The sequence below is a fragment of the Zalophus californianus genome, chromosome 2, assembly GCF_009762305.2.
Source record: "Zalophus californianus isolate mZalCal1 chromosome 2, mZalCal1.pri.v2, whole genome shotgun sequence".
Taxonomy (NCBI): domain Eukaryota; kingdom Metazoa; phylum Chordata; class Mammalia; order Carnivora; family Otariidae; genus Zalophus; species Zalophus californianus.
This window is the reverse complement of record NC_045596.1, coordinates 174,748,909-174,773,733: the sequence shown is the minus strand read 5'-3', so window position 1 is coordinate 174,773,733 and position 24,825 is coordinate 174,748,909. Positions and strand designations below refer to the sequence as shown.

The 24,825-nt window shown below is 43.0% G+C and overlaps 1 long non-coding RNA gene across 1 annotated transcript; it reads left to right on the top strand.

Moving 5' to 3' along the window:
• LOC113924420 lies at positions 1-24,659 on the top strand. The gene is made up of 3 exons (XR_003520670.1): positions 1-75; positions 19,323-19,517; positions 24,500-24,659. It is a non-coding gene; the product is annotated as an uncharacterized LOC113924420 (long non-coding RNA).
• The last annotated feature ends 166 nt before the right edge of the window (positions 24,660-24,825 follow it).

The following is a 24,825-nucleotide window of genomic DNA, read 5'->3' as shown; positions in this document are numbered from 1 at the left end:
GATCAGGGAGCTAGGACCAGAAAGTGGGAGTGCTGTGGAGAAACCCCAGGGGCATTAGCTCAGCCTGAGGGAAAGGTATGTAATCAAACCAGCAAGTTCATGGGGATGTGGCAAACTCCAGGTGACTCTTAGTCAGCATACTCTCCAAGGGGAAAACTCGATTCTGACAGCAATGGGCATAGTGTTGTGCAGCTGGGTTTCCAGAATTGTAAGTCAAGGAAGACTCAGAGTAGAGTCATTGTAATGACTACCAAGAGTTCTGAAGCAAAGACAGTGGAATAAACTGAGCGAAGGAAATCTGGGTTATGGTTTACCAAGCTGGGATTCAAGGTTTACTTGCAGTGAGGAAGCTGCTTGGGGGCAGAGAACCCTAGAAGACAAATCAGACACACTGGCTATATTTGGAAGCCATGAGCGTGGGAGTGTATCTGTTTGCTTCCTGGAGGTGAAAATTGTAGGCAGGCTGTGGCTCAGTGGTTACACAGACTTCTAGGACTCTCTTCACCTTTGGAATAGCAATTATTTCCATATCTCCACTACTTACTATTGAGAAGAGCTTCTTATTTCTGACCGCACTAGGTTTGAAAAATAGGTAGCGCGGAGCCTGCCAAGTGTAGGACGTGAGTAAGCCGTGGCTTATATTTGGCAAGTTGGAAGAGGGAGCAGGGTTCTCAGGGGCCATTTCAGAGACTGGATGTTTTGTGCCAAGCTCAGCCTATTGATAGTGATGCTATTGGCTATGAATGCCTGAGGGAACTCACCTAGGCCCAAGGTGAGACCGCACAATGAGAGACAATGTTGTGGCTAGAACGGCCTTTGTGATTCTTGTTCTGATTATGAGACCCACCTCAGCATCAACTATCAGGGAACTTTGGAAAGAAAAACAAGGTTTATTTCCCACAGGTCCTGGAGGGCCACTGGCATGCCTGGGGCCACACAGAGATGTCTCAGGGAGAGAGTGCACGCAGGCCTGGGGTTCTACTTTTATTGGGGTTGAGGGCCTAGGGTTTTGCTCTTTATTGGTGAATTTTACACATAAGAATGGGAATTAAAGAGTGGAAAAGAGAAAACAAGTGGTCAAATGGTCAGTTGAGTCCAGCCAGAGATCTCTAAAACAAAACTTCAGAAGCGGGTCTGCCTAGCTTTTCAGTCTGGTAGCTGGCAATGTGTTTATTTGAGAAAGCAGTCTGGGAAGTAGATGCCTCAGCAATCAAAAGCTTAATGTCAGGCACTTCCATTGCAATAAAAAAGACCAACTGTCAGGTGCTTACACTTCATGGGGGCTAGGACCAAATGGCAGAGTCATATGAAGCTGACTTAGTGCATCAGAGAAAAGAAGGTTCTGTCAATGACAGCTAACCAAAAAAATGAATTCTTTATCAGTTGTTAGTTGAATTAGAGTTGTCTGAAGATCTATGAAGACGCTTTTGAGAGAATTCCTATCAAAGCCATCAGCAAGCTCATCACTCTGCCTTTAAGTTTATCTGTAATCCTACCACTTCCCCTCACCCCATCCCTAGCCCAGCTGCCATCAACTCCTGTCTGGACCACTGTGGTCACCTCCTCACTAGGCTCCCTTTCTCAGGAAAGACCTAAATTTTCTTTGAAAGACACCCCTAATTAGATCCTGGCCCACCTCAGATAATCTTTTTTATTCATTTATTTTTAAAGATTTTTTTTTTTTTTTGAGAGAGACAGAGAGTATGAGTTGGGGAGAAGGACAAGCAGACTCCTCGCTGAGTGGGCAGCTCCTTCCCAGGACCCCGAGATCATGACCAGAGCCGAAGTCAAATGCTTAATGGACTGAGCCACCTAGGTGCCCCAATTTTTATTTTTATTTTTTAAAATGTTTTATTTTTAAGTAATCGCTACACCAACATGGGGCTTGAACTCACAATCCTGAGATTAAGAGTCACCCGCTCTTCTGACTGAGCCAGCTGGGCACCCCAATCTCCTTTTTTATTAATTCAAAGTCTACTAATTTAGGACCTTAATTACAATTGCAAAATCCTTTCACTTTTGCCATGTAATACAACATGACCCCAGGAGTGATATTCCACCATATTCACAGGTCCTGCCTACACTCAAGGGGAGGGCATTAAGGGTGTGGGTCATTGGCAGCCATCTGAGAATTCTGCCTACCACAGGGAATATTACTAGCCTTCACTTGATCCTGTGGGGAGCTCTGGGGTATAAATTACATCTCAGAGTCTGTGGAAACTTGAGGCAAGGAAGCTTGACTTCCATATTCTCCCACCAGTCTTACTGGTTAAGGCCTCTCCAGGGGATGTAACCTCCGAGGTATTTTGGGCTCTCAGCAAGTATGGGCAGAGGCTCCAGTAGCTCTCAGTCAGTTATATGAAGAAAGTTGCATATGCAAACCATTAAAAACAAAACAAAAAAAAGCACAGAAAATGAGAGAGAGGCACACAGAAAGAATTAAGGAATTATAGGGGATCCAGTAAAGTACCAACAGTGGCCACTACCATCCTCATTCTAACACTCAGATCTACTTGAGTCTCACTTTAAGTTCATTCTGTCCTGTCTTGGCTCCTTCAAGATGGTGGTTGGCCACATTTCTTGGGCAGAACTTACCAAAAGACAAATGGCGAAGTCAGCTAAAGCCCCAATTGGTACAGTCAGTCTGGAGGACATAACTGATATTCATCATTTCCCTCCTCTACCCATTTTCGTTTGTCTCCTCCTTAGCAAGCATTTCTTCTGGTCCCAGAGGGTTTACCTACTGACGTGACCCAGGCCCTCATCCTTGCTAGGTCAGCCCCTCGTTCCCAGGCCCTTATGCCATTTCTGTGGCAGTTGCCCATTTTGAGTTAAAACTGGGCATGAGGGCAGCACGCCTTGCCCCTGTGGGTCCTCTGAGTCCCAGGGGCATGCCTCCTGCCCCATTCTGCAGCATCAGCTCTATCTCCTCACTATGAACAGGGTCACCTGCCCCTGTCAGTGTAGTAACTCTTTTCTTTCCCTTTTATTCTAATGGTAAGAACACTGAAAGACCATGTGGCAGGTATAGCTGCAAGTTTATTAGAACTCTTATGGTGTCCCATGGCAGAAGCATTTCCTCTCTGGCAACCAGGGTATGTAGACTCACAGAACCTATACCTGTAAAGATAAGAAGGATAAATTCTCCAAGTGGGTCTGTTTCTAGGAATCATAATGAGCAGTGCCCCTTCCATTTCTGCTCCTCAGTGTCTGGGCCTGTGTTCTGATTGTGGGGGGAGGTGCATAGTGCCACATAAAGGCCGTTGGTTGGGGCGTCTGGGTGGCTCAGTAGGTTAAGCGTCCAACTGTTGATTTTGGTTCAGGTCATATCTCAGGGTCATGAGATTGAGCCCTACGTTGGGCTCTGTGCTGGGCATGGTGTCTGCTTAAGATTCTCTCTCTCTCTCTCTCTCTCCCTCTGTACACCCCCACCCGCCACCACCCCTCCGCTTGCTGCTCTCTCTCCCTCTCTAAAAAAATAAAAAAATAAAAAAATAAAAAAAATAATAATAAAAGAAAGGCTGTTGGTTGAAGGTATAACACTCTGAAAGGCAGTGACCTGAACTTGCAGTGAGTCATCTCTAAGCTAGTGCCAGAGCTGCATCTTTAAGAGCATTTTTAAGAGCATTCCAACTATCAGGCAAGTGGTGCCTAGGTGATGCCATCTGTGGTTGGACCAATGAATCTTGTGACCATTGGTCCTTGTTGTGACTTCTTTGCTCTTAATTGGTTCCCTTTGTATGCAAAGTGAGGCTTTGTTATGTGGGATCCCAAGATAGTGTGGGCAAGGAAATCAAATTCAGAAAATGTGTCAATCCGAGTCAAGACCAGACCCTGCCCTTTCCTGGGGGGAAGGGATCTGATGTAATTAACTTCCCACCATGACACTGATTGGCCTCCTTTGGGGAAAGTACCATAGCGCAGGCTCAGTGTCAGTCCCTGCTGGTGATAGACCAGATACATTTAGCAGCTGCAATAGCTAATAAATCAGCCCTGGTGAAGGGGAGTCTATGTGGCTAGGCCCTGCATAGCCTCCATCTTGGCCATCTTTGTGCAGGCACCAGGTGGCTAGTGATAGAAGTCTGACATTTTGGGCAAGACCTCAGTTGTTTAATGCATCTTTTGCTGTGGATCCACTCTGGTGGGCATATGGGGGATACAGAAATCCTCACACTTTGGCCCCCAGGCTGTCATGTTCCCAGTCTTACTCCTTCCAGATCTCTGACCAACGAACTAAATTATTCACCACAGCTTATGAGCAATGGTGAACTAGGGGGACAGTGGCAAAACTGGTCCTCTCCTGTAGGCAAGAAGGGTGTGTGTTGTAGGCAGAGATTTTCAAACAATAATAAAAATGCCTAAAGTTCAGTTCACTTTTTATTGTCACTGTGACAATTCTAAACAATGTGGGTATTAAACTATTCCTCCATGCTGGGGTGGAATGTTCCTACTGCCCCTTCTCCCAACGATATCTGTCCAAGAATCCGTGACACCCTTACTCTGGATCATTTCTCTCCATACTAGTAGAGGACCGGCATACTACCTGAAACTCAGTCCATTAAGGAGATTTCTCCTCACCACTGTCTTCAAGAATACTTTTACATGGGATGGGCTGTGGAGCAGCCCATTTCATGTGTAGCTTGCTCCAATAAGCTGACCATCCGTGAACTATTCCAACCTTGCCAAACATTATAGTAACTAAGTTCACCTTGTCTCTGGTGGTTAAGATCTGCCTCCTAGCCTCTATTATTCCGGAATCCCACCATCCCCATTGTCAGTAAGGAAAATGGTTCCATAACAGCATCTGGAACCATCAGCCCTTGGTAATGAAGGACCTCACAACTGAGTGTCTCAAGAGCGCTAGGTCCCTCTCATTAGAACATTCCTTATTGCGTAAGTGAAAGGAGTGTCCTTTGGGCCCTCACAAGGAACAGAGTGGGTCCTTGAGTCTTAAATAATTGATTCACTCTGACATGTTCTTATCTCTGAGCCTTTAAATACCATCTTTAACACTCTGCCAAGGCATTTCTGGCATCTCCACTTCTTTTAATGTGGGCTATTTCCCCCCATAAACTTCTAAAAGCCATCTCAACAGCACATTAGAACTGGTTCCATTACCTGGGTATTAAATCCTGAGTGATAGAATAGTGCCTCTTCTTTATCCAGGTTAGTATACTGTCCCGCACTCAGGTCCAGCATCCTCAACAGCCATTCCCATACATGTTAGCCAGGCCTTGAAGCTCCTTCAGTAAATACTCTTTGTGGCAAGGCCAGCATCTCTCCAGTCAGGTTGCAGTGAGATTTGTTCCTTGTCATCTGTTTACTGGCCAGGAGGGGAGGAGGTTGCCACACTTGAGGAGGAGGGCAAATTTTGTCTTGAGGAGCACAGAGCATCTGCTTCACTTGAGGCTTTATGTAGTTTTTAGGCAAGGGGTGGGCTGCTATCCACTAGCCAGGGACACTGAGGCCACTTCTGCAGACCCCCAAGAGTTCAAAGTTCTCAAGGAGTCTGAAGGGACTCTAGGTGCAATCCCCAAAACGTCCGCTTCACTGATTGAAGAGTTGTAGTGGTACATCTGTCAGTTCTTCCAAGAGATTTTTCTGATTACCTGGGTAGTTGGACCTCTGGGAGAGGAAAACCACAGCAGCTGTACAACAACATAGCCAAACCAGTAGGTCTTTTACACTATTTATTAAATTGGGGAGATGAGAATTCTCTCTTGTGTGTCTGTATGTGTGTGCTTCGTGACTCCTCAATACTAGCAGGTTTCTTCTGGGCACATGCTTGTATCCCCCATGTTTAATGACCGTCAGGATTAATGTATACACATTCTAATAATAGCGATAATAGTATAAAGGAAGGTGTAGCTATTCTTGTCCTTTGCCTCACTGTGGATGGACTTCTACACCATGCCTATTTACAGGAACACAAAGCAAATAGAACAGTGGATGTCAATCTGAGAATTAATGAGCACCCATGATAGAATGATTTATAAGAAATACATATTTTCAATCATTCAGATGACCAAAATAGGTTTCTCAGATATATTTGGTCTTCATCCACAGCTCTTGAAAATGTTTCAGAGCCATAAAGGTGAAATGGGTGCCTTGTTATTAATGAAGGTGACTTTTGGACCCCACCCAAGGCTAGAGGCTGGAGGCCAGGAGGACTGACCTTGTGATTAATGAGCTGGAACTTTTAGTCCTCCCCATCCCCCCAAACTCTGGGAAGGAGAGAGAGGCTGGAGGTTGAATCAACCAATGGCCAATAACTTAGTCAACACAACTTTGTAATGAAGCCTCCATAAAAACCCAAGAGGACAACTTTCTGGTTCTCTTCAGGGAGTTTCAGGACCAGAATGCTTCCACATGCCACCAAGCCAGGCTCAAGCTCCATGAGGACAGAAGCTTCTTTGTTCAGAATCTTGCCCTACATATCTCTTGACCCAGCTGTTGATTCATATCCTTTAGTAAACTGGTAAACGTGTTTCCCTGAGTTCTGTGAGCTGCTTTAGCAAATTAATCAAACCTAAGGAGGTCATTGGAACCTCCAATCTGTAGCCTGTTGGTCAGAAGCACAGGTAACAGCCTGGAGCAGGTGACTGGTATCTGATATGGGGGGTGGGGAGGTTTCTAGTACGATTGAACCCTTAACCTGTGGAATCTGATGCTACCTGGACAGTGTCCAGGTAGACAGTGTCAGAATTGTCTTGGACACTTTGTTGGTGTTCAAGAATTGCTAGGTGTTGTGTATGGAAAGCTCCCCACTCCCATACACACATTGCAATTGGGTCCAGGAACTCCAAAAGAGCACCCATCTGGTTTAAGCCCTGATTTACAGGTACCTTAGATGTCTGCACATATAACCATAGTTTTAAAAAAGTTTGGCTCTTAGAAATTATCCAGAATGAGAACTTTCAGGGACAGACCAAGTTTCACTAAGTGACATTCATTTATTTAGCAAACATATGCTGCTCTCCTATTGTATGCCAAGCATTTTGTAAGGGGAGAGGCATACAGTGATGAATAAGTCACAGTCTTTCTCTTTGGTCTTTCATATTAATGGGGGAAGCACACAAATATATAGTTAAATTATATGAACACATACCCCTATAATATATAGTTGTGCTGAGTACAAAACTAAGGGTCTATACAGATTAAAAGAGGTATAGGCTAAAGCTGCTAGAGGACACCTTGCTCTAACCTTAGGAATACTTGATGAAACTGTGATCAAAAATTATAAACACAGGGGCGCCTAGGTGGTAGAGTTGGTCGAGCATCTGACTCTTGGTTTCACCTCGGGTCATGATCTAGGGATCATGGGATTGAGCCCACGTTGGGCTCTCTGTTCAGCTTAGAATCTGCTTGAGACTCTCTCTCCCTCTCTCTCTCTCTGCCCCTCCCCCGCTCTCTCTCTCTGAAAATAAATAAATAAATATTTTAAAAATTTATAAATACAGAAGCCCACAGAGTCACTGATTTTTTTTCTCAACCAGATATATGGTGGGAAAAGTATGTTGTATCCACTTCTGACTGTTTCCAGTCTTGATAATGATGCAGATGAGAAGACAACTTAACCATAGTGTCTGCTAAATGATTAACTCTTGAAGGAACTATTATGACAACCACCAACAAATATTTATTTGCTCCCACCATGATAGATGCTGTGGTTGTTGGTGGGGATAGGGTTCCATGAAGGTCACCTCTGTTACAAAGACTTTCCTGGTCTCTCCAGCTAAATTTTTCTCTGTACACTTTACCTCTTCTTTGGCATTTATCACATTATATATTACAGTTTGTTCTCTCTCTCTAATTCAGTGTTTGACTTTTTTTTCCTTGGGGGGGGGAGTGGCAGTGGGAGAGGGAGAGAGAGAATCTTAAGCAGGCTCCAAGCCCAGTGTGGAGCCCAAAGCAGAGCCCAACGCAGGGCTTGGTCTCACAACCCCTGAGATCATGACCTGAGCCAAAATCAAGAGTTGGATGCTTAACTGACTGAGCCACCCAGGTGCCCCCTGTGTTTGATTTTTGGATGTAGAGGCTATGTGTCACTTGTTAGCTCACACATAGGTGGTTTTTACTCAATGTAAATGGATAAGTGAATGAATGAGTGAGTGGAATACCAAGACCTCAGAGTGGTGTTGGGGAGATAAATTATGTACACATGAAAAAGTAATTATAATATTTCAGGTCATCAGTAATGTAGTTGGAATAAGGAAATGCTCTGCAGCTATACCCATCAAAATGGGTAGAATTGAAAAAAAATGAAGGAAGATATTACAGAATAATGAATGAATGAAGCATCTCCTATATGCAATGCATTGTGTCAGGAAGATACAAGAGTGAAAAAGACTTGGGATGCCTGGGTGGCTCAGTCGGTTAAGCATTTGCTTTCAGCTCAGGTCATGATCCCAGAGTCCTGAGACTGAGTCTTGCATCGGCTCCTTGCTCAGTGGGGAGCCTGCTTCTCCCTCTACCTGCCACTCCCCCTGCTTGTGCTCTCTCGCTCTCTCTCTCAAATAAATAAAATCTTAAAAAAAGAAGAGTGAACAAGACTAACATAGACCTGCCCCTCATGAGAGAGGTAGATACAAAGCAAAGTACACAAATGATTATACAATGAAAATTGTTGTAATACTACAAAGGAATGCAATGAGGTTGTGTAGTAGAGGGACCGAATTTGGTGGCCGTATACTAGTGTGATGTTTAGGCAGAGACCTGCAGAGTGAGTTGAAATTATCCAGGAGTATTAGTTTCCTAGAGCTGCCACAACAAATGACCACAAAGGTGGTGACTTAAAACAATAGAAATTTATTCTGTTACAGTTCTGGAGCCCAGAAGTCCAAAATCAAGGTGATGGCAGGAGTGTGCTCCCTCTGAAGGCTCAAAGGGAAACACTTCGTTGTCTCTTCTAGCTTCTCATGGCTCCTGGAGTTCCACGGCTTGTGGCTGCATCACTCAAATCTCTGACCCTGTCTTCACAGGGACCTCTTTGGGTTTCTCTGTGTCTATGTGTCACAAACCTCCCTCTGCTTTCTCTTATAAAAACATCAGTCCTTGAATTTAGGGCCCACGCTAAATCTAGGAAGATGTCACCTTTAGATCCTTAACTTAATTACATCTGCAAAGGTCTTATTTCCAAATGAGGTCGCATTCACAGGTACCAGTTTGGGTATATCTTTTGCCTGGGGACACAGTTCAACCCACCACATCAGGTGAATGGATATTCTGGAGTGATGGAAGGACAAAGAGCCTTTTATAGAGAGGAAACAGCATGTGTGAAAACCCTGCCATTGAAAGCAACACAATACTTTTATTCAAGCAATAGAAAGGAGGACTTCCTTTTAAGCATACATTGAATAGGTTTGTTTATAGCTGCTTCTTCCCAACGCCCCAATAAAAATGACAGAAAATAAATATGAAATATAATAATTCACAAGGGTGAAGAGAAACAGAGACAAAAATGGACTAGTATATAAATTTTTAGAGGATAGTAAGCAGAGGGAGGAGTGATTAATAACTTTAACAGAACAGAGAAAGCTGAAACTTGACATGTTTGCATATGGATGACAAAAAAGAACAAGCCCATTTCCCCAAAATTACAGAAAGGGTCAGTTCCTGGAAGCTCTAGGAACAGTGGAAGGTCAGAGTAAGTGATGGGGCTAAAACCAATGGTTAGCTGAAAGTCTATATATAAAACAGATTCCAATTCTTTTTCTGCATATTTCATAGCCAAGTCTCTGTATTCCTCCTTTCTCCAGTCTCCGTAGGGCACCAGAGGTTTATAATCTGGAGAAACTGAATTAATTAGAGAAGTTCCACGCTTGAGGACACTGGGCAGCAGAGAGGAGAGTCAGGTGCGGGACTGACAGAAAGCAGTATAAGCAAGAATTTGCACATTTAAAGGCAGCCCCCACCCCCACCAACCACCTTTTCCTGTTCATCTCCCAGAATGGTAGCAACCAAGGTTATGCCTTCCAGGTAAAAACAAAACAAAACAAAACAAAACAAAACAAAACAAAACAAAACAAAACAAAACAAAAACAAACAAACCCCACAAGACACTTCTCTAGGGAAACAGAATGGTCCCAGAGGAAAAAAGTTACAAGAACAAATACTTTTAGGTCTCTTAAATCACCAGGGTCCTTGCCTAAATGCCCTACAGTTGTCAAACCAACCTATGCTCTCAGAGCTTTAGTCAGCTCTTTAATATTCCAATTTAATATGAGTGGACAATTATGGGCCTCCATACATTGGAAGAAAGCCAGTATCATGAAATACAGAGACTAGGAAAGTGACTCAGAGGAAACAGATATTATAAAAAGCAGAAGAAAGGGTGCCTGGGTGGCTCAGTTGGTTAAGCGACTGCCTTCAGCTCAGGTCATGATCCTGGAGTCCCGGGATCGAGTCCCACATCGGGCTCCCTGCTCAGCAGGGAGTCTGCTTCTCCCTCTGACCCTCTTCCCTCTTGTGCTCTCTATCTCTCATTCTCTCTCTCTCAAATAAATAAAATCTTAAAAAAAAAAAGCAGAAGAAAAACCTTGTAACTATAATATCCTCACAGAAATCAGAGAAGATATTCCATCCATGAAACAATACCCAATTTCTGTTAAAAAAATAGAAGAGCATTTGGAAATTAAAAATAAGACAGATTAAATAAAAAACTTTCAGGGGTTCTGGCTGGCTCTGTCAGTAGAGTACATGACTCTTGATCTTGGGGTTTTGAGTTTGAGCCTCACATTGGGTGTAGAGATTACTTAAAAATGAAATCTTTTAAAAATTTTTAAAAATTAAAACTTTCAGCATAGTGGCTGGAAGATAAAGTCAGAAAACTCTCAAAATATATAACAAAAAGGCAAAGAGACAGAACACACAGTAAATCTGATGTACAGGCATTTCAGAAAGAGAAAACAAAAAATATAGGAGAGAGGATTTTCTTTTTTTTAAAAGATTTTATTTATTTATTTATTTATTTATTCTTTTATAAGATTTTATTTATTTACATGACAGAGAGGGACACAGCAAGAGAGGGAACACAAGCAGGGGGAGTGGGAGAGGGAGAAGCAGGCTTCCTGCGGAACAGGGAGCCCAATGCGGGGCTCAATCCCAGGACCCTGGGACCATGCCCTGAGCCAAAGGCAGATGTTTAACGACTGAGCCACGCAGGCGCCCCTAAAGATTTTATTTTTAAGTAATCTCTACACCTAATGTGGGGCTCGAACCCACAACCCAATGATCTAGAGTCGCACACTCTACCGACTGAGCCAGTCAGATGCCCAATCCTTACTCCCTTTTGTTTTTAGGGGAGGGGATTTTCAAATGAATAATACAAGAACATTTCTCTGAACTAAGTTTCAAGATTGAAACTGTCCTTTAAATTCCCAGGATATTGCATGAAGAAACACCTACCTGAAGTGTAGCTTTGGTATATACACATGTTCTCAGACAGTTGTTCTGTCTCTTTCTAGTCACCCTGGTTGTTCAAAGCTCTTCTTCAGTAGTTTCCACAGGAAGGCCCATGGGAAAAACATGCAAGAAAGTCTGAGTTTGTGTCTCTTCATAAAAGTCTGCCTCTGCCCCTTTATATTTGAAAGTCATTTTTGCTGGATATAAAATCCTTGGCTCACATTTTCTTCTCTTGCGTATCTTAAACTATTACTCCATTTTCTTTTGGCCTAAACTGTTGCTGACAAAAGTTTGATGACAATCTAATTTTCTTTCCTTTATGTCATTTGCTGTTTGTGCCTAGATGCCCAAATAGGTTTTTCTTTCCAGTCCAGTAATTTTATTAGAAATGTCCTGGGTTGGTGATTTTCGGGTTGACATAAAGATATATGTGGTATACTCTTTAAACATGTAGTTTTAAGGTTTTTTTTTTTTTTAGACAAGATTTCTTGACTTACAGATTTAATATCTGTTTTGTCTAGCTTATTTTACAAGGGGGAGACCTATTGTTCTTACCTGCTCCTGGAGTGGACACAACCTTTTCCATGTTCAGATGCTGTTCTAAACTTGACCCACTGGGCTTTCCAGTGCATACCTGTTAGCCACGGGGTTCTCCTGTTTTCAAGTCTGTCAGACTCTCATTGCTTCCCCTTGCACTTCTTCTGCTTAAATGCAGATACTATTGCAGACCCTATGCATTACGTAGTTTTTTTGTTTTTGTTTTGCCCTATAATTACTCTTTTTTTATGTGAGGATTTGGAGAGATTCAAACTGCTTCTGCTGCTGCTGTCTTCCAAGAATCCTCCTCTCTGGAATAAAGAAAAACCCTACTATTTGCAGAGGGTCAAGAATTAGAAATATGTCATACTTATTAACAATAACACCGGAAGCAAGAAAGCAGAGAAGAAATGTCTTCAGAATCTTAAGGGGGAAATATTTTTAGCTTAGAATTCTCTACCTAGGGGCGCCTGGGTGGCTCAGTCAGTTAAGTGGCTGTCTTCGGCTCAGGTCATGATCCCAGGGTCCTGGGATCGAGCCCCACGTCGGGTTCCCTGCTCTGCGGGGAGCCTGCTTCTCCTTCTCCCTCCGTCTGCCTCTCTGCCTACTTGTGCTCTCTATCTCTCTGTCAAATAAATAAATAAAATCTTAAAAAAAAAAGAATTCTCTACCTAGACAAACTATCAAAAAATGGTGACAGGAGAATAAACATTCTCAGACAAAAACATTTACCTCCCGAACACTCTTTCTCAGGAAGTTTCTGCATGGTGAATTACATTGAAATGAAGTACACCAAGAAAGAGGTAGACATGGGGTCAAGGAAATAGTAGATACAACATAGAAGCGGGGTAAAGAGAACTCCTGAGGGGTCCTTGGCTAGTTGGCTCAGTCCATAGAATGTGGGACTCCTCACACTGGGGTCATGAAGTCAAGCCCCATGTTGGGTATAGAGTTTGCTTTAAAAAAAAAAAAGAGAGAGAGAGAGAGAACTCCCGAGATGATGACAAAAGAAAGTCCTGGAATTAAAAAAAAAAAAAATGTAAGAAAGAAAGTTCTGGGCTAACGGTTCTACCAAAAGCCTACAGATCAACTAGTTCAGATTGGAGTAGAAGACTAGTGGACTCTAAGAATCTTAAACACACATGCACTCACACATGCACGCATGAAAAGTAATATTAAGTGGGTTTTATAATTCTGTGAAGAGTTGGGAGGAAAACATTGCATGTATATCACTTACTCTAAGCAAAGGAATAGAAGAATCAACTATGAACTCTAGATAAGACCAGAAAGAAATTGTAATCAAATTATACTTTTGGTTTAGTAGTAAACAATAATTACATAATCACAGTAAAGAAATCACAATACTTTTTTTTAATTTGTGATCTATCTAAATTAGTGGTATTATCAGAGAAGTGTTAGGAATGATGCCTTATGAATGCTAAATCCTTATTTTCCATTATGAGGAGTTCACAGGTAATATCTGAAATTGATAAATCAAGAACAGAGCATTATGATAACAGCTGCAAATACCCCAAAAACATTTAAAAGAGCTGAAAAAGGGGTATGACTGTGAGTTGGGTGACTTGGGAACTGTTGTTTTACGTTTTGAAAGTGTGTAGTGTGGGCGCCTGGGTGGCTCAGTTGGTTAAGCATCTGCCTTTGGCTCAGGTCATGAGCCCAGGGTCCTGGGATGGAGCCCCGCATTGGGCTCCCTGCTCAGCGGGGAGCCTGCTTCTCCATCTCCCCCCCACCCCTCCCCCTTGCTCATGCTCTCTCTCAAATAAATAAATAAAATCTAAAAAAAAAAAGAAAGAAAACATGTAGTGCTACTTGAAAGAAATTTTTAAATTTAATTTTAATATAATTGACATGACATTGTATTTGTTTTAGATGTACAACATAATGATTTTATATATAGTATATATTGTGAAATGATTATATATTAAGTTAGTTAACATCCATCATCACACATAGCTAGAATTTCTGTGTGTGTGATGAGAACTTTTAAGATTTACTCCCAGCGACTTTCACATGTACAATACAGTATTGTTAACTATGTCACTATGCTGTGCATTATCTTTTTAGGACTTATTTGTCTTAACTGGAATTTTGTAACTTTTGGTCACCTTCACCCATTTTGCCCACCCCCCCCACTTAAAAAAAAACAAGCAAACACAACTATAAAGCCTTGTTTTATTAGGTAATAATAAAAATTAAATATTAAAATTCGAAAGTGGCTGGAGCATAGAGATTAAAGATAAAGACACCTGAAATGAAGCTGGAAAGTTAGGGGGAGTTAGGGAAGGACATGTGTGAAAGTGTAGAGATGAAACACACACCCACACAAGATACAGCTAGGTGACTAGATGTAGTACCTTTCACTTGTACAAGATGTTGTGATGGGGGGGCGCCTGGGTGGCTCAGTCGTTGAGCGTCTGCCTTCAGCTCAGGTTATAATCCAGCGTCCTGGGATTGAGCCCCACAGTAGGCTCCCTGCTTGGTGGGGAGTCTGCTTCTCCCTCTCCCTCTGCTCCGCCCCGCCCCGCCCTTGCCCCTGCTTGTGCTCTCTCTCTCTCACTCTGCCCTTTCTCTCTCCCTCAAATAAATACATAAAATCTTAAAAAAAAAAAAAGATGTTGTGATGGTTAATTTTGTGTGTCCATTTGACTTGGCTAAGAAATGCCCGGAGTGGGTGGCACCTGGGTGGCTCAGTCGTTGAGCATCTGCCTTCGGCTCAGGTCATGATCCCAGGGTCCTGGGGTCTAGCCCCGTGTTGGGTTCCTGGCTCCGTGGGAAGCCTGCTTCTCCCTCTCCTACTCCCCCTGCTTGTGTTCCCGCTCTCGCTGTGTCTCTGTCAAATACATGAATAAAATCTTGAAAAAGAAATGCCTGGAGAGCTAATAAAACATTATCTTTTCATGTGTCTGTGTGGGTGCTTCCAAAAGAGCTTGGCTTTTGAGTGAGTGGGCCTCATCCAACCTACTGAGGGCCGAAATAGAACAAAAGGGCAGCAGAACTGAATTCCTGCTCTGTCTTCTTGATCTGGAATGTCCATCTTCTCTTGTCCTTGGACCCTGGAGCTCCTGATTCTTGTACATTTGGACTCTAGGGCAGGCGGCCCCCCCAGTTCTCAGGCCTTCAGTGTTGGACTGAACTGTACCACCATCTTTCCTGGTCCTTCAGCTTGCAGACAGCAGATCGTTGGACTTGCTTTTACACTCTTTGCATTTTTCTTTCTTTCTTTCTTTCTTTCTTTCTTTCTTTCTTTCTTTCTTTCTTTCTTTCTTTCTTTCTTTCTTTCTTTCTTTCTTTCTTTCTTTCTTTCTCTTTCTTTCTTTCTTTCTCTTTCTTTCTTTCTTTCTCTTTCTTTCTTTCTTTCTTTCTTTCTTTCTTTCTTTCTTTCTTTCTTTCTTTTTTTTAAGATTTATTTATTTGACAGAGAGAGACACACCGAGAGAGAGAACACAAGCAAGGGGAGTGGGAGAGGGAGGAGCAGGCTTCCCGCGGAGCAGGGAGCCCGATCCAGGTGTTCAAAGCTGTAAGTTGGATTGGAGAAGAGTTTTCCCTCTGTGCAGGATAATAGTGACAGAGAGGGGTGAAAGGCCTTGTGGTCGAATTAAGAATGGACAAGGTAGAGTGCCAAGCGAAGGAGTGTGGACATCATCTGGCAGATCATGGAAAGTTGCCCAAGTGTTATGCAGGGGATAATTTGATCAAAGGAATATTAAAAACTTTACTCCTCTCCTCTTTGACCACTGCCTAGAATCCACCGAGTCAGGCTTCAAATAGGTGAATTAGGAGAAAGAAGTAAGATATAGAATGATTTTCTTTTAATAGAAGCAGACAGCTCGTTTAAATCAGCCTCAAAGGGCTCCAGGAGTGATGGGAACGCCTGGTCACACAGCAGGTGAGGGAGGGATGATCACTTGCACAGTAGTGAGAAGAGGGCCGGCACACCACCACTGAGCAATTAGCAGACCGGGAGAGGGCCTGGAAAAAAGTATCAGGAGCACCTCTGTCATTCCTGGCTACCCTTCACATTGATTGCTTTTTCTCTTGGACAAAAAAACTGAGGAAGCTGTGTTCAGATGAGAATTATTTTTCAGTGTTCTGAAAGAATCTAGGATCCAAAAGTTACTCCATTAGCACATGTAAGCCTAGCTGTAATGCAATAATTTGCATTTATATAACAACATCCATCTAAGGAAGAACTGTGCTTCCTGGCATTAACTCATTAATCCTCACAGTGTCCTTGTGAAGGGGCTCGTGAGCGTGATTATCTCCATTCCACAAATAAGAAATATGGAGCTGCTGAGAGGGTAAGTAATTTGGACAAGAATAAGTTGGGTATACGTAGGGAATTAATACTGGAATTAATACAAGTCTCTTGGAAACGAGTTATAAATGATTGGTTCAACACAGTTTGGTATTCAGATTTCTCAAAAAAATTTTGATAAATGAATATCTTGCTTTGGCTTTATAACCAACAGAATCTGATTATTATTCAGTCTTTATTCACTCTGATGAATAACAAAATTTGTCTCATGGGATTCAAAGCCACATTTCTCCCTGACTGATAACTTTAGAGCCCAGAGGTCATAGACTCTGTGAAAGGAATCACAAGGTCAAGGGAGAAAGAAAGAGAAAGTCACTTGGCTTAATAGGTTATTAGCAATTTGTTTTTGGTTTTGAACCATCCAAAAGGCAACTTTTAAGACGACGATTTGGGTGCACGTAGTTTCTTCAGAGGGTATCCCAGGAAGCGTATTAAAAGGATTGGAGAAATAAGACAGAAGAGAGGAAAGTCAATGAATGTTCCTTAGTGGGCAGGTTACAGCGGTGGCAATGGTCTGTCCTTTAGGGACCCACTGGGAGACCCTGCAGACCATCCCTCGGACTTGTTTCACCCAGGAGCATGGAAGTTTTTAAATTCACCAACTCCTGCCTGTCTTTAGTTGAGGATCGTTCCTGTGGCACCTCTGGTCTGCTCTGTGCCCAGGCTGACAGTTCCTGTAGGGAAGGATGCTAGGAAGCTGCGGCGTAAGTGCCTGACATTAGCTTTTAGTTGCCGAGGTATCGATTTCCAAGACACCCGTCCTGAATAAACCTATTGCCAGTTGTAGGACACAGCTACTAGCAACACAACCAGATCAGAAACCAGGCCACCCCTACCCATCAAGTTCCCCTTTTAGAAAGCCCTGGGTAACCTGGATCACTGACCACTTGAGTGACCCCCACTTCTCCCTTCCTGCACCCTAATTCCCACTCTTATGTTTTACATTTGCCAATAGAAGAGTGAACCCGAGAAACCCTAGGCACCCTACCCTTGGTCTTAACAAAGGCAGAGCCCAGGTCCGTGCTCCCGACTCTCTTCCTGCACTCATAATGAGAACCACAAACGGCCAGTCCAGCCACAACATTGGTTCTAGTCGGAAATGGCTGTGGGGGCTGCCACAAAGAGTATGGGCCCGGGTGAGCAGCTTAGGCATTTCTAGCCCAAAGCATCACTTATCGCCAGCCTGGGACCAACACAACAGAAGCCTTGAGCAAGTCAGGGATTTCACAACTGAGACCGCCGGTGACCTCCGGGGTGGGGGTGGGGAGGCAAGAGGGCAGGATGCCTTGCTACATTTGACTACCCAGCATGTATTGAATACCTACTATGTGCCTGTCACTTTTCTGGGGGTAGGGCTGCGAGATAACGAAGATATGGGGATTTCTCTGAAACAAATTCTCATCATGACTTTGTCTAGAACCAACCTTCAGTAGTTCAGATCTGCTTCAAGCTGCTACAGTATTACAGGAGACATGGAGAAATTTGTAAGCTTGAGATGGAAAAGCATTGAACAGCCTTAATGTGTTCTATTCAGTTTGGTTTGACTGAGGGAGTGGTTCCCCCGCCTGCTTCCCTCATTTCTCCTCCCATCTAAGTGATAGGGCTTTGGCTTCATGCTAGACCATGGCAGAATCCTCTTGTCTTATGAACGGCCTTTCACTGTGTTTCAGTTACTTCTTCCCCAGGAGGCACAGTATCTATTCATTTGGTTTACTTTATCTCTCCTAGATTGAATCACACATATACCTGCTTTTCTCCTGTTAACTTCTTTGCTTGTGTGTGTGTGTGTGTGTGTGTGTGTGTGTGTGTGTGTGTGTGTTTTCTCTTTTCAACCTGATTCTCCCTTTTAAAATTCTGTCCAATGACTGTGAGTCCATTTGGGACTTTCCCTTCCTATTCCAGTGTCCACATAATGACTGCCCTTCCATGGCAATTGCTGATCTCCAAATTTACTGATATTTTAATATAATGCTGATATTTTCTGCTCTTTTCTGGTTTCCAAGGTGAAGCTAGGTGAATCTTTCCTTGGGTAAGTAGAGAGCGAGAAAACACAATCTCTGTCAGCTCTGCCTCACAAATGTATCCCAGGTAGCATTTATGGATTTTATTTATTTTTATTTATTTCTTCACTTGAGAGAGAGAGAGAACACAAGCAGGGAGGAGGGGCAGAGGGAGAGGGAGCAGCAGACCCCACCTGCCTAGCAGGGACCCCCCCCTTGACACAGGGCTCCATCCGAGGGATCAGGACCCAAGCTGAAGGCAGAGGCTTAACCAAATGAATCACCCAGGTGCCCCACATTTGTGGGTTTTATTTTTTTATTTTTTATTTTTTTTAAAGATTTTATTTATTTATTTGAGAGAGAGAATGAGAGATAGAGAGCACGAGAGGGAAGAGGGTCAGAGGGAGAAGCAGACTCCCCGCCGAGCAGGGAGCCCGATGCGGGACTTGATCCCGGGACTCCAGGATCATGACCTGAGACGAAGGCAGTCGCTTAACCAACTGAGCCACCCAGGCGCCCTATTTTTTTTATTTTTTAAAGATTTTATTTATTTGACAGAGAGACACACAACGAGAGAGGGAACACAAGCAGGGGGAGCGGGAGAGGGAGAAGCAGGCTCCCCTCTGAGCAGGGAGCCCGATGTGTGGCTCGATTCCAGGACCCTGGGATCATGACCTGAGCTGAAGGCAAATACCTAACGACTGAGCCACCCAGGTGCCCCCATTTGTGGATTTTAAACATGGCTTCAGGAATCAGCCTCCTTTCCCTGACCGTTGTTTGGCCCTAATGGAATAATGATGACAAGATCCTCAGTTGAACCTGGGGGCACAGGTGATTTGTTATCTAGACAAAGTGGTATTTCTGCTCAATATTTGATCATGTGGTTATATTTCCAGACAGTTTTGTGAAGAAGGGAAATAAAAAAGATTGGGGTGGTGGGGGAGGATTTAAGTTATGTTTCCGTTAACTACCTGGTGGTGCGGTAAGCGACCATGATTACCATCGTGCAGCTCTCCTCTCTTCCTGGCCATCTGTGTGCTTTCAAGGTCAAGGTCAAGGCGAGACATGAAGAACCATGTGTGTGCCTCCAGTGATAAAGCAAGGACAAAGTCACGTGAGCCTGGAGGGTGCTAGCCATTGTGTGTTATCAGCACCACACAGAGGAGCTCTGGAAGCTGAGTTTCATGTTCTATCTGTCTGATTTGGGAGCTCTCCTCTATTGTCAAGAAAAGACAGAGAAGGTATATTTATGTAATTCTAGCCCACAAAAGTTAGCTCTTTCTCCCATAAAAACAGTCTGAGAAGGTGATGTAGTACAAGGCCAAAGACACAGATTCAATCTATAACTCACACAACAAATATTTTCATTTTGGTAGCACTTGGCAGTCCATTATGTTAATTTGGGGGGCGGGGAAAGGAGAAGGGGCGTGTTGATGTCATTTGTTTATCATTTCAGACAACAATTCTACATGGGAGTCTCAAAGTCTTTCAAGAATCTTGGCCAAAAAGGAAAGGGGAGAGAGAGAGATTGGTAGCTATAGAGAGATGCAGGGTCAAAACCCAGCAAACCACCAAGGAAGCAACACCCACCCTAAAGGGATATTATCAAATACAGTTAGAAAATTTTGTCTCTGTCTTTAGTCTGTAAATGATTCCATTGATTTTTTTTAAAAGATTTTATTTATTTATTTGAGAGAGAGAGAGAGAGAGCAAAAGCGAGGGGGAGGGGGCAGAGGGAGAGGGAGAAGCAGGCTCCCTGCTGAGCAGAGAGCTCGATCGATCCCAGGACCCTGAGATCATGACCTGAGCCGAAGGCAGATGCTTAACAGACTGAGCCACCCAGGTGCCCCGATTTTCATTTTTTTTTTTGGCAAAAATGTCCCAGTGTCTAGTGAGTGTCCCTTTCTGGACATCTGTTTTTTGCCTGCCCAACGTCTCTCTTCCCATTTGGTAATAGGACTTAAATTTCTTAGGGAGCCACTTCTCCCCCACTCTCAGTTCAAGTGGCTTAGGTGGGGCTGATTTTCTCTCGTTGCTCTACAGGTGAGAACACATCCCAGGCTTAGGCAATTAGAGCATTCCATCCCCTCTAGACAAGGTAATTGGCTCAGGGAATGGCCCTGATCCAAGCCAGACCATGAAATCAGCTCCAGAATTTTCACTGGAACTTTCGGGAGAGATCATTCTCTTTCTGCTGTGGTTGCTAAGGTGCTGGGATATAAGCCTGGAGCTGGGGGTAGTCACTGTTATCGTCATCTGGGGAGAACCTGCGTGAGAATAAAACTACCGCAGGGGAAACCACAGCCAGTAGGCACAGACTGAAGTCATGATGACAATGAATATTGCAATCTAGCAATGACTAGAATAAAAACAAATTATCCCTTGACTTTTCAGTTACATGAGCCAATACATTTTTCCTTTTTCTTTCTTTCTTTTTTTTTGCATAAGCAAATTTGAGTTGCCTTTCTTGTGCTTGAGAACCAAAGAAATCTGGCTAATATAACCCTTTATATTGATCAATGGCTTTTTCTTTCCATTGCTCTATTTGATTGGTCTATTTTTATTTATTTATTTATTTTTTTTTAAGATTTTATTTATTTATTCATGAGAGACAGAGGAGGAGAGAGAGAGAGAGGGAGAAGCAGAGGGAGAAGCAGGCTCCCAAGGAGCAGGGAGCCCGATGCGGGACTCGATCCCAGGACCCTGGGATCATGACCTGAGCCGAAGGCAGATGCTTAACCATCTGAGCCACCCAGGCGCCCTGATTGGTCTATTTTTAATATAAGCTTAGCCTTTTTTATTGTGGTAAAATATGCATCACATAAAATTTTCCATTTTAACCATTTTAAAGTATACAGTTCAGTGGTATTAAATACATTCATAACATTGTACAATTATCACCCTATCCATTTAGTTTAACCTTTTTAAAAAAATAGGATATCAGGTAAATTTTCTTCTTTATAACCTATTCCTAAGAGATCAAGTCAATTACAATAACGCTGAATTAAAACCATTATATGAAATTAACTTATACCAGCAATACTGTGGGGGCCAGGAAATATGCCGTCCACAAGTCACAAAGGAGCTATTTCTCCCTATTTCATACTGAGTGGACACAATCTTGTTGCTCCCTGAGTACCTCTTACTCTAATTATCTTAGTTTGGGCTGTTCTAACAAAATACCATGGACTAAGTGGCTTAAACAACAAACATTTATTTCTTACTGTTCTGGAGGCTGGGAGGTCCAAGATCAAGGTGCCTACTGATTCAATTCCTGGTGCAATCCCTCCTCCTGGTTTGTGGATGGTTGCCTTCTTGATGTATCCTCACCTGGCAGAGAGAGAGAGATTGTCTCTCTCGTGTCTCCTCTTATAAGGGCACTAGTTCCATTCATGACGACTCCACTCTCATGACCTAATTACCTCCCAAAGGCCTCATTTCCAAATACCATCACATTGGACGTTAGAGCTTCAATGTATGAATTTTGGCAGACATGTTAGTCCACAGCACTAATATTAGGATTATAGAAAGGTCCAGGACAAGGAAAGTCTTATTAAGTAATGAAAGCAGACTAGGACTCATCATCAGAGATACTGATGGATGTGTAAATACTTTGGGATTCCCACTGGCAGATCAAAACCCTCCAAGTCCTTGATGGTGTGATTTGCAGTATTCTCACTTTTCTGAGTCTTTAAAAAAATAATTTTGAAAGCATTTTAAAACTTGGAAAAAAATTAGAACAAAGAGAGTACAAGGCACTGAAGTGATGTGATGATGGGAAATACATATGAGACTATAGTAAGATGGCGTGTGTGTGTGTGTGTGTGTGTGTGTGTGTATGCGTGTGTGTGCGTGTGTGTCTGCAGTGGAGTTGTGGTGGTTGGGTGGTTGGTGGGTGGTGGCAGAATATAGAGAAAGCTGAGAAAAACACCGTCTCAGGCTCAACTGGGTAACAAGTGGTGGCCTTCACTTGGAATCCTAAGGGGATGTTAAGAGGCAATATTTCACTTCCCATCCTTCAAATATGCCTGTTTCCTTTGCTCTCTCTATTGTCCCTCTCCGTTTCTCTCCTGACACACTTTCTCTCCCACATGGGCCCTTCTCCCTTTCTTCCTCTCCTTTTCCTCAGTCCTGCACACAGTACCAGAGGCAGCAGCAGATAATACTTCTGCATGTCCCCAAAGCCCTTTACAAATCCAAAATGGGTCCATTAAGGCCAAGAATCTCCTTGGTTTCCCAAAGGATTTGCCCTGTTCTCCTGGCTAGCTGCATGGAGTTCAGAAATCATATTCACTGGTACATAGACATGAAATTTCCTTGTAGATTTTGGGTTATTGTGCTTTCAGGAGTTCCGCTATTTCAAGACCTCAGGATTCTTTCAATGGAAGATTCAGGGGAAGTGATAATGGTCCCCGTCAAGAATTCTTATTAAAAGTGGGAGTAATATATTTTTTTCCCCAATTCTTAAGGACAATAGAAGGAAGTAGTGATGAAAGGCAATTGAGAGTAGTTCACCATGATCAAAATAGCTGCCTTGCTTGTTACTCTACGTATAATTCTTTTGTCATGTTGGGGTTAATGTGTTGAATCCAGATTTGGTTAATGTGTTGCAGATGTTGTAGAATACACCCCCCCATATGAACAGAGTGAGAGTTTTCTCTGAAGGAATCAATTTTTCCTGGTGTCATTTATCCAACTGACCTTAACTCAATAAACCAGAACTTAGAAGGTATAACGGGGAACATGTGTCCCCATTTGGAGTCTTGTCCTTGTTAGATTTTAAAGAGGGTTTTTCAGGGTGGTGTCTGGGTGTGGGCTCCTGGATGAGAGATGCAAAGATGGTGAGTATCATGTCTACTCATGTTCGATGGAGTGGAGCTAGCTGTAGTTAGCTAGCTAACCACAGCTAACTACAATGTGTGGTTGAGAAATGTAATTTAGTTGTGTGCCCAGGAAGAAGAGAAAGGTGGGTTTGAGTAGCAGCTGACCAATCTTTATTGCAAACAACCACTCAAATATTTTCTACTCCCATTTCCTTTTCTTTTTTAAGATTTTTATTTTAATCTTTTAAAAAGATTTTATTTATTTATTTAAGAGAGAGAGACAGGGAGAGCACAAGCTGGGGGAGGGGCAGAGGCAAGGGATAAGCAGACTCCCCACTGAGCACAAAGCCAGAAACCCAACTCAAAGCAGGGGCTCAATCTCAGGACCCTGGATCATGACCTGAGCTGAAGTCAGAGGCTTAACTGAGCCACCAAGATGCCCCTAAAGATTTTATTTTTAAGTAATCTCTACGACCAATGTGGGGCTCGAACTCACAACCCAGAGATCAAGGGGCACATGCTCTACTGACTGGACCAGCCAGGCCCTCCTCTACTTCCATTTTCTTTCTTTTTCCTCCATAACATTTTAAGACCACGTAATATTCTATATATTTCACTTATTTTGTTTTGTTTTTTTAACTGTTTTTTTTTTAAGATTTTATGTTTTTATTTGACAGAGAGAGAGACAGCAAGAGAGGGAACACAAGCAGGCGGAGTGGGAGAGGGAGAAGCAGGCTTCCCATGGAGCAGGGAGCCTGATGCGGGGCTAGATCCCAGGACCTTGAGATCATGACCTGAGCCTAAATCAAGAGTTGGACGCTCAACTGACTGAGCCACCCAGGCGCCCCTGTAAGGATATCTTTTAGATTGCCTGTGTGTTCTTTCCAAAAGATGTCTTTTCACTTGAACTAAATGTAGTTCTTTTCTCCTCTGACTCCTATAAAGAGCCTAGATTGAGACTGTACTTGCCTCATGAAATAGACTAGGAGGTGGGAAAAGACACCAGCAAGCAAACCGTACCTTTCAGGACACATTATTTTGTGGTATATTGTGCATTAATTCTTCCTCTTTTGCTAGCCCCAAAGTATAATATTTTCTAATTTTCCAGCTTTGTCTTAGGTGTGTCTAGGGAAATTAAGAATGATGTATATATGTCTAGGGTAGTATGGCAGAAACTACTAACTGTCCAACAAAATCCATTCTCTGCTTCTTCCATAATAAAAAACTTACACTAGACCACAGCTGCATTGGCAGGGACTACATTTCCCAGCTCCCCTTGCAGCTAGGTATGCTCTGTACCTAAAGTGTCCCCGTGGAATGCACAGAAGTGATCTCTGTGACTTTTCACTTGCTTATGAGAAAATTCATAACTTCAGGTAACCATTCTTTTCTCTTGCCAGTTCCCCGGGAAGATGAAGACCAGAGTAACCTTTGAAACCACACATTGAGACTGCAGGACAGCTATCAGCCTGGGTCCCTGAAGAATCATGTAGACATATTTGGTTACCAATCTGGACCATCACTGGGACTGTTGTGAGAGACAGAAATAAACTTCTTACAATGGCTTATTATTTTTTGGTGTCTTGTAATAGTAGATTAATGAGAATTCCCAAAGAGAAAGTGAGTTTTGAGGTCAAAGCCAAGGCCTCTTCTCCAATATGGCGCAATGATTAAAATAATAGACTTTGGTAATCAAACTGCCTGGGTTTCATACTGGACTTCTTCA